The following is a 9,056-nucleotide window of genomic DNA, read 5'->3' on the forward strand; positions in this document are numbered from 1 at the left end:
GAAAGGCAGGGTAACTTGGGAATCCACAGCCAGGAAAAACTTCATTTTCCTTAACTGAGAAACTTTCAGTTTAACAAATAGACTTATATTTTAAAGGTAGTTCAAATACCAAACTAAACCAAAACAGATAAACTGGGATTAGGAGAGGAACAGGCTGCTAAACTATCCAAAATCAAATGGCAGATCAAACCCCTGATTCTTGTATTAATACAAAGTAGCCGAAGAATTTGGAAATGGACTCAAAATTGTCACAATAATCTTTGAAAAGTAAAATCAAAAGTCCTGTTGTGTTTGGATCACACCTCTGATCACTTTCTTCCAGTGAAAACCTCTTGGGTCTAACACTTGCATTAGACTTCAGCTGGAAATGGATGCTGGAGTCTTCTGCAGTACAGAAAATATAAAAGTGACACAACAGGTAAAAATTCAGAAAATAACAATCCAGGGCACATCAGAGACACAGTACACTGACTTCAGGAACTACTTAATTGAATTAATTAGATGTGCTGGACTTAACATTAAAAAGAGACAATTGAATAAGGGTATTTAAAAGGAGACTCTGCTGTTAATAATGACAGAAAATTATTAAGGAATCCACGGAGTCACACTTTTACCTGGGTAAAACCTGTAACCATGAGGTGGGCCATAACCAAGAGACAGGCCAGTAAACATTTTAGAGTGGTGTCAAGGCAGAGAGAAGTGTCAGCAGGGTTTAAGCTCCTAAGAGCCCAGAGCTTTGAAAACTTAGCTGGAAAGCTGAATGCAGAGGTGTTGTACTGCATAGACAGTACAATAATCATGACCTATTGCTTGCACTTAGGCTCCATATGAATGAGTTCTTCTCATGCCCTTTCAAGAATCTATATACCTTGCATCACATATCTACATCTGCTCCTACTTACAGCAGGAATTCCTTGCTCTTTGACACTGCACAGGATAATTATTATCAGTGCACTGCAGTACATCTGGAAAGATGAAGGAATGCTGGCTCAGCATACCTCAGGCAAAGCACTGCACCTCTTAAAGAAGGATGGATTACATAAAACAGCACAAGAGCTGCATCAGCCTTTCATGCACACTGAAAACCAGGCATAATTGCTTTGAAGTGGAAGAGTTACAGCAGTGCAGGTCTCCAACTGCAGAACAGGTAACAACAGAAATTTAAATAAATACTCACCAATCCTTGCAAATTCTCTGATTCCCTATTCAAAGATGCTTCAAATCCTCCAGAAAATGTTTTGTGGTAGAGGCAGGCAGTCTTCATTCCTTTCCTGCTGGGATTAAAATTAAATTTGGCTGTTATCTCAAGAATAAGCCCAAAGACCAGGCTTAGATTCTGGAAAGGCTTTTCTCATCTCAAAGTATCCTGTCAGTAAGTGAGTAGAAGGATTTAAACATAAAAAACTCTTTCAAAACAGTTGCCTGTGCTCAAGTGTCCACTTCCAAACTGAAGTATAGTTTACTTACTCAGCCTGGCCTTTATTTTGTTTGGTGGATATGAGAAATTTCCTCAGAGACTTTTAAAACAAAAACAGTCTGAGGCTCTTGAAAGGATTAAAACAAGCAACTCCTGGAATACAGAAAGGATAAACTGATGCTTGATTCTGGCACTGCACTTTTAATTCCTAACGTACTAAATGACTGCCATGGAGTTAGAACTGAATACAAGTTCTAGCTTGTGTTTTTATACCAAGTATAAATCTAATTTTTATACCAAGTATATATCTAATTTAGGCATATAATGCTGTTTCCATAATTATTTTCCCATGTTTAGCTTACTTTTCTGATACATTTGTAACTAAAATGACTAATATCTAGCATTAGGTCCCAGCTCCTAAAATTTCCATGTATGTTCCTTCCATTTTTTATAACTTTCCCCCTTAATGCTTTAACATTTTAATGACCTGTAATATTTTTCCATAGCAAGAAGCACTTATCTATTACTCAGATGTGTTCTTTGCAACACCATACTGAGACTGATATTGACAGTGACATTTCTTTGCATATTAAAAAACAAGGAATCTGTGAAAATCATTACCCAGCAACATAATAGATCACAGATGTGTTTAAAAAACATAATATTAGGCTAAACTCTGAATTCTGGTCTGGAACGCATGTGTGCATCTCCCAGGGCAGTAATTCAGCACTTAGAAAAAGTAAACTCACTATTGTAATGCACATGGCAAATAGCTGAGTTCCAGCCACCAGTGAAATAATTTGGCCCCAGTTTTGCATTCCATGACCCCTGTACTCTGATGGGAAGTAGGCCATAGGGACTGACTGTAATTCCTGTACTCAGAACTGCCCAGCACTGGTACAATTTATTGTTGCACAGGAACATCAGTGATGCAACACCCACGTTCTTGCCAGGGACTCTGTGCTGAATAAGGACAACTTATTGTCCTTATAGGACATAGCATGAACAGCAGGAGGAACCCAGGAAGTCTTTCTGTACCATCCATATGATGCTGTACCTGGCAGAGAATGATCTTATCAAGATATTCCCTCACAATTACTTCAGCTCTCTTGGCTTGGCCTAATCTGCCTGTTAAAGAAAGGGTATTCTCCCCATTCTGAATTTTCATCTTTGAGGAAGGAAGTCCTTCAGATGTAGGCTCCCCCAGTTTATCATTCAGATGTAGCTGTTGAGCTGCTCATTTAAGTTAGGGACTCCTTTTCAAGCCAAGAAAACAAGTGCAAGAATTATTACAGCTGATGGAAATTTGATTGTGTTCTCCCATCTCTTGTTGCACAGGCTGTCATATCATTTGCACATTTTGTAGAGTGCTTTTTCCTCATTGGCCTCTTTATGATCATTTGGAAGCAGATAGTGAGTTTTCTTAACAGTAAAAGTAAGAAACCAGGATTTTAGTTGGCTGAACAACACTTTTCTTCCTAAGAGCATTTGCAATAAATAAATTAGGTCCAACTGTTCTCCTTTTTATGTCTAGCCCTATAAATAATGTAGAGGGAAATTCAGGAAAAGTAATGAGAGCATTGGCAGGAAACAGTTTCTCACAGGGCTTAGTTCTGATTTCAAATCTGTGTTGCCAGTAACAGCAAACTAATTGCATGTGAAATTGCACTGTGAAACTCAGGTCCCAGGTATCACCTGTGCAATAGAGTATGACACCATAACACATCCAATTCACTTTAGAAATATATCTATCCTGCAACTACAGCATTCAGAAGACAGGAAAGAACAAAAGTGGGGGGGGAGGGAACTAGAAGCTAGATGCCTTAATACAAACCTACTTATTTATAGATGATGTAAAAGTCCCTCTTGAACACCAGAGAATTAAAGCACACACACAAAATACAGTTACCTTCTTTGCTTGAGGTTACAGTTTTAATTTTGACAGCATTCTTGCTGAAAGCACACTCCCAGCCTGAAAAAGACTTCTCTGGAGCACCCTTGATGCCTTTTGCAACTTTTCTTTATCTACTTCTGCACGACTAGTACCTGACAGCCTCTCACTGCCCACACTCCTGAGGGCATTCCCTGTGCCTCCAGTGTCACTTGCAGCCAGCTCGAAGGGAAGGTGGCTGTGACCATCATCAGTTTGTTACCATCAGTTGTGTCACGCAACTGCACTGGCTCCACACTCTCACTTTCTCCATTCAGGTCAGAGCTGAGTTTAACAGTGTCTAGTGGAGGTGGTGCTTTTGGCAGGGAAAGGATGGTATTGTTCAAAATATCAGCTCTTTTCATGTCTCAATCTATAGACCAGATTCTGATCTAAATCTCTAAAAATTTATTCACATACAGACATGAGTCTTGTCATTAAACAAGAACAATGGCTCCAAGGATGATTTATATACATATATATCCCTCACTAAAGTAATTCTATTTTGTATCAAGAAACAGAAAGTCTATTTTTACCATTTCAGTGCCACAATTTTCTAGCTGCTCTCCTAAAAGGACAATGCAATTAATGATCTCTAATGATCAGGTTTATCTCTAACATCCACGAAAGCTAAGGAAATCTGCTTTGTATTTTTGTTTCATAATATTATCCACTTGAAGATTTGCTGATTTAGATTACATCAAGACTGGCTAGCTGATCTGTCTTAGCTTTTCCAGCTGTCTAGATAAGAATAGCTGAATACCCTGTGACCCTTGCTGATGCCCTGCCCCGCGCTGGAGCTCAGAAGCTGACCTGCAGAGATTGAGGTACCTTGCTCCTCTCCTGTCTTCTCTGTCTGCTGCTGGAAGATTTGGCCATGGGGCTGCCTGATTCACAGGTACTTTCTGGCACTTCAGGGGCTCTGCTTTTTTTTATTTTAGGGCCCTCTACTCCATACTTTATACTCCTCTTGCTTTTACGTGTTGTCTTGGACTGTTATGTATAAAATGCATTATTAGGGACATAGCACTTGCTTAAAAATGTTTTTTTTTTTTTTAGAATCCATTCTTCTGATTGGTACTTTAGCCATTTCTACACCTGCTGCCTGAATACTGTGTGGTCACTGTAAGTGCCTGCTCTTGGTCAATAAACCCTGGGATGCTTCACTGGAAGTTGTTGAAACAATCTTTTAGGAGTCTTGTACTATGAAGGAGTATCTGCTCACATTATCAATATTTCAAGCATCCTGCTTGATATTTATTAGATCTCTTTGGTAACAGGAATGTTTGCAATTTAGCAGTAGTTATCTAATTTATAACTTTTATGTTATGATCCAAAACAGTTTAAGTAATGATAAATCAGCACCATTCTCCTTAATATTTTCTTATGCTGGCAAATAAGCAGTTGATTTTGAACAATAGAAGGTAAAACATTTTAAAAAAATTATTGGATATCAGTTTGTATTCCTATAAAGAGAGGCAAGTAGAAACTGCTATTAGACTTATCCAAACTGACAAATGGAAACAGCAGAAGGTAATTTAGAAAAGCCATACTGAAAAACTCTACTGCTTTTATGATTAATGCAGCATGTCTGCTATCTGCTAAATGCTAAAATGAAATATGAAGTTTTGAACTGTATTAAATATGACATTATTTGAGGTAAAACTAGCAAAGAGACAAAAAAAATTAATTAAAGAATGTAAGCTTAGTTCCTAATAATTTCCTAAATTCCTAAGGTGTGGGAATACTGTCAATACTACATTTACATTTGGTATCTCAGTGTCAGAAGAACCAGGGGCGGGGAGGTCTATGGCTCATAACAGACGTTTTTCATATAAAGCCAGAAACCATATTGTCATTTGATAAATGAGCCAAGAGCAAAACTTGACAGACAAAAAGAGAGAAGAGTGCATTTTTCAGCCTGGAGGCTCTGCAAGTTTTCCAGTGACAATTCTTGTGTGGATTTTTATTTCTACGATGTAGCAGATACAGTTGAAGGTGCAATATGGATAACTCTTTATCTTACAAATCTAAGCAAATTTGGGAATCCTAGGAACTGGCTGGGCATATCAGTTTGCAAGAGTCATTTTAGGTGCTTGGATTTTCAAGAAAATAGGGATAAATCCTCTCTATCACATGCTTTCCAATGCTATTATGAAAAGGGACAACTTGCAATTGCAGGAAATACCAAAGTTCTTTTGGAAGTGAAAGTATCAAGATCTTGGCACTTAAGACTGCACTGAAAGAGTTGGGGCTGTTTAGCCTGGAGAAGGCTCAAGAGCAGCCTTACTGCAGCCTTTCAATAAGTGAAGGGGACTTAACAAGGAAGATGGGGGGAAACTTTTTAATAGGGCCTGTAGAAATAGGACAAGGAGTAATGGTTTTGAACTAAAAGAGTGTAAACTCAGATAAGACATGAGGAAGGATTTTTTTTATTATGAGGGTGGCAACACCAAGAGAAGTGGTGGATGCCTCATTCCTGGAAACATTTGAGGTCAGATTGGAGGGGCTCTGAACAACCTGATCTAGCTCCTGCTCATTGCAGGGGTGTTGCATTAGATGACCTTTAAAGGTCCCTGCTAACTCAAACCATTCTATGATTCAAATGAAATAAAGAGTGATTGTTGATAGTATTGATGTAAATTTAAATTAATTTCACAGTGTCAGCTGAACAGAACTGTACAGCTGTACAGAAACACCAAGAGAGTACTGAAAGGTCTTTTGCCATGGTACAAAATGCCAAGGTATTTTGTCCAGGTGACTCTCCACAGAGAAAAGAAGATTTGGTGAGAAGCCTGAAAGCTGCAGAATAAGCTAAGCTTCATGTTCAGTCAGGTCATCAGCCCACTTTGATCGCTGTACAGCAACATTATGATTAACTTTGTCCCAGGGAAGATGGCAGGGAGAATATAGATATGGGATACATGAGGCACAGGATGTTTGCACCAACATTTACACAGTCTTTTCAAAGAAAAATCTCAGGGACAATCTGTTACACAGGGTTACATTTCAGGAAGAGATTTCCACTTTCCACTTCAGTAGCTGTCTCATTTTCAGGCAGACAAGGTCCCACTTGCCAGACATTCATTAGGAAATCTGTCTCTTGTCAGGTCTGTGTACAAAATATCTTTCTTCAGTGTCTGAAAGGGAGAAGCCCTCACCCCTGGATCACCAGCATCACTAGCTGAGCCCAGGATTGCTGGCAGCAGCTGGTGGGAGAAGAGGGGTCCCTCAGGCTGGCTTTTCTGCCAGACTGCTGCAGGAGGCAATGACACCCTGTGACACCAGGCATTTTTTATAATTAATATGGTACTAGCTCTGTAGTTCATACGTTAAATGTCTGTCACTAAAGATTCATTGTTCCAAGCCTGAAGATCTGTCACCTCAGGGACACATGACAGAAAATAGTTTTTGTTCTACCTTCAAAAAGAAACTACTGTAGAAAACTTTTGCTGTAATGTCAACCGTCAAAAGTTAGACACCTTTTGTCCACAGTAAGAAAGACACTGCTTATGGAACTCCATACTATTTTTGTCACATAACCTATGCATCATTTATGTAAAGAATACATACACAAGGCAGCATAATTAAGATTGCATGAGATTGTAAATCTGCCATCTTTTGGGTTTGAGTTTAAAACCTTCCTAGCTGAATTTATATCTACTACCTACAAACAATTCCTAACTGTGTGTTCCATGGTTTTATCCCAAAAAGACAGGGACCCTAACAGATGCTGATTGAGCAGCTTCCTGACTTCAAAAATGAAATATCATCAGTATATGAAAAGGTTTATTTTAAATGGTTCCCTGCAAGAGTAGAGGACTGGGCTTGGTGAAGAAGAAAGGTCACTCCTGTTTCTGTGTTCCTAACAGATCATAATTTAGCTGAAGATTAATGTCAATGCTAATACGTTTATTTATGGGTAACTACTTACTGGCCTTTTACTTTTCTGTTCCTTCGGCAGCCATTGATGGAAACCAGCCAGACATCTCTGGGTTAGTTCGTGGGTGAATTCTCTCTAGCAGCATCATTTATATTTGGTAAATGCAGTTTAATTTGAGAGCCTTGTTTATAGTCTGTCATTTACTACTTGTGGTATTCGTAATCTATTTAATAGTGTGCACTAAACAAGTACTTGACCACTCTAGATTGGGGGTTTAGGGAATACACATTTAGGGTGTGTTCCCAGACAGGCAGTGCCAGGGAGTGATGCTGCTGTTTTCCTGATTGGCAAAGGTGCAGGAGCTAGGCTGCATAGGCTGTGCAAGGGCTGGGAGCTTTCCCAGCAGCCCGTTCATCATCTCAATTTGCCCAACAGGCCTGAGCTGCACAGTTGCTGCACAAATTTGTAGATATGCTTGGGTGGCAATGCAGAACCTGTTAAGGTGTTAACTGCTCAGAAGTTTAAAACTACCTTTAGATGAGGCAAAATCTGCAGCAGCCACATATAAAAGGAGTCCTTGAACATGCAGTCCATGGGATCTAACAGCTTTTGTGGATAGTTTTGCCTAGAGCACAGCTCTTCAGTGGATATTAGGCCTGAAATATTCTTCTTATAAAATAGAGGGTGTTCTCTAGACTAAAAAACATTGACAGAAAGGAGCATCAAGGAACTCATGTGTCTGCGCTGTGAGGATTACACAGCTTTCTGTCATACACATTGACTTCCAGATGTACTAATTTTTATTATCATTATATTATACCTAATATAATATAATATAATATATTATACCATTATTATACCTTCATGACTACACCCAATATACCTAGTGGCAGCAGTTCAACTTCTAGCTGCTACCCAGCATCTCATTGGTCATGGTGTAAGTAAATGTCTCCTTTTTAGCTTTCTTACTTCCCATTTCTGTCACTTAAAATCAGTTCAAAGCCAGCTGCAAACTTAATCTCTGTTCTCACAATGTTATGAGCTCTGTTTCCACAGCCCCCTTCTTGTGAGCTGGACTCCCTGCCCCAACCCTGTGCCAAGTCTTGCCTAGATGTGTCCTGCTCCTTGCTCCAGTCCCACTGGGGGGATGTGGCAGCCTCTCCTCAGGGCTGCAGACCAGGCCCTCACACCTCAGCCCTGAGCACCTGGGCCTCACCACAGCCACACAGCCCCAGCCTCGGCTGCTTCTCGTCTGGCAGTGCCTCTGTGCGCACAGGAACACTGCTGGCACCTCTTACTTGCCAGCCATCTTGCAGGCTGCCTCCAAAGATCTGGGTTATTCCAACAGCAGCTGCACCTTCTCTCCCACAAAATCCCTCTTGGAAATGTAGCAAGCATGAATCCAGGCTAGTTACTGCCTCCTTCACCCAGCACTGCAGAAAGCAGAGTACAGGTATCATGACTGTTGAATTGCACCATCCACTTTCTGCTTAACCCTCAGAACATCCTCTCTAATCAAAAGCACTTCTTTGAAGTTTTGGTAGTGAGACCATCTTCTTTGTATTTTGCAGGAATAGGAATGTTAAGTGCTCAATAAATAAGCTAAAAATAAGAGAATAGGTTTATATTCTGCCATATATGCAGGAGAATTTCTGTTTAGTTCCTCGAGTATTTGTTCAATTGGCTGTGCCTGAACACGTATACAGATTTACCTCCTTCTCCTGCAAGAGGCACATATGAGAAGAAGTACTTAAAAACAGTAAGAGGAACAGGTTCTTTTTAAAGCAATACTCAGATCATAAATTATCACTTATGGATGTGATAAT

The 9,056-nt window shown here is 39.7% G+C and overlaps 1 long non-coding RNA gene across 1 annotated transcript; it reads left to right on the forward strand.

Moving 5' to 3' along the window:
- The first annotated feature begins 845 nt into the window (after positions 1-845).
- On the forward strand, positions 846-7,434 carry LOC120508543. Its single transcript, XR_005629008.1, has 4 exons — positions 846-1,147; positions 4,085-4,245; positions 4,407-4,472; positions 7,312-7,434. It is a non-coding gene; the product is annotated as an uncharacterized LOC120508543 (long non-coding RNA).
- The last annotated feature ends 1,622 nt before the right edge of the window (positions 7,435-9,056 follow it).

The sequence above is a fragment of the Passer montanus genome, unplaced genomic scaffold (genome assembly GCF_014805655.1).
Source record: "Passer montanus isolate IOZ18808 unplaced genomic scaffold, ASM1480565v1 scaffold48, whole genome shotgun sequence".
Lineage (NCBI taxonomy): Eukaryota > Metazoa > Chordata > Aves > Passeriformes > Passeridae > Passer > Passer montanus.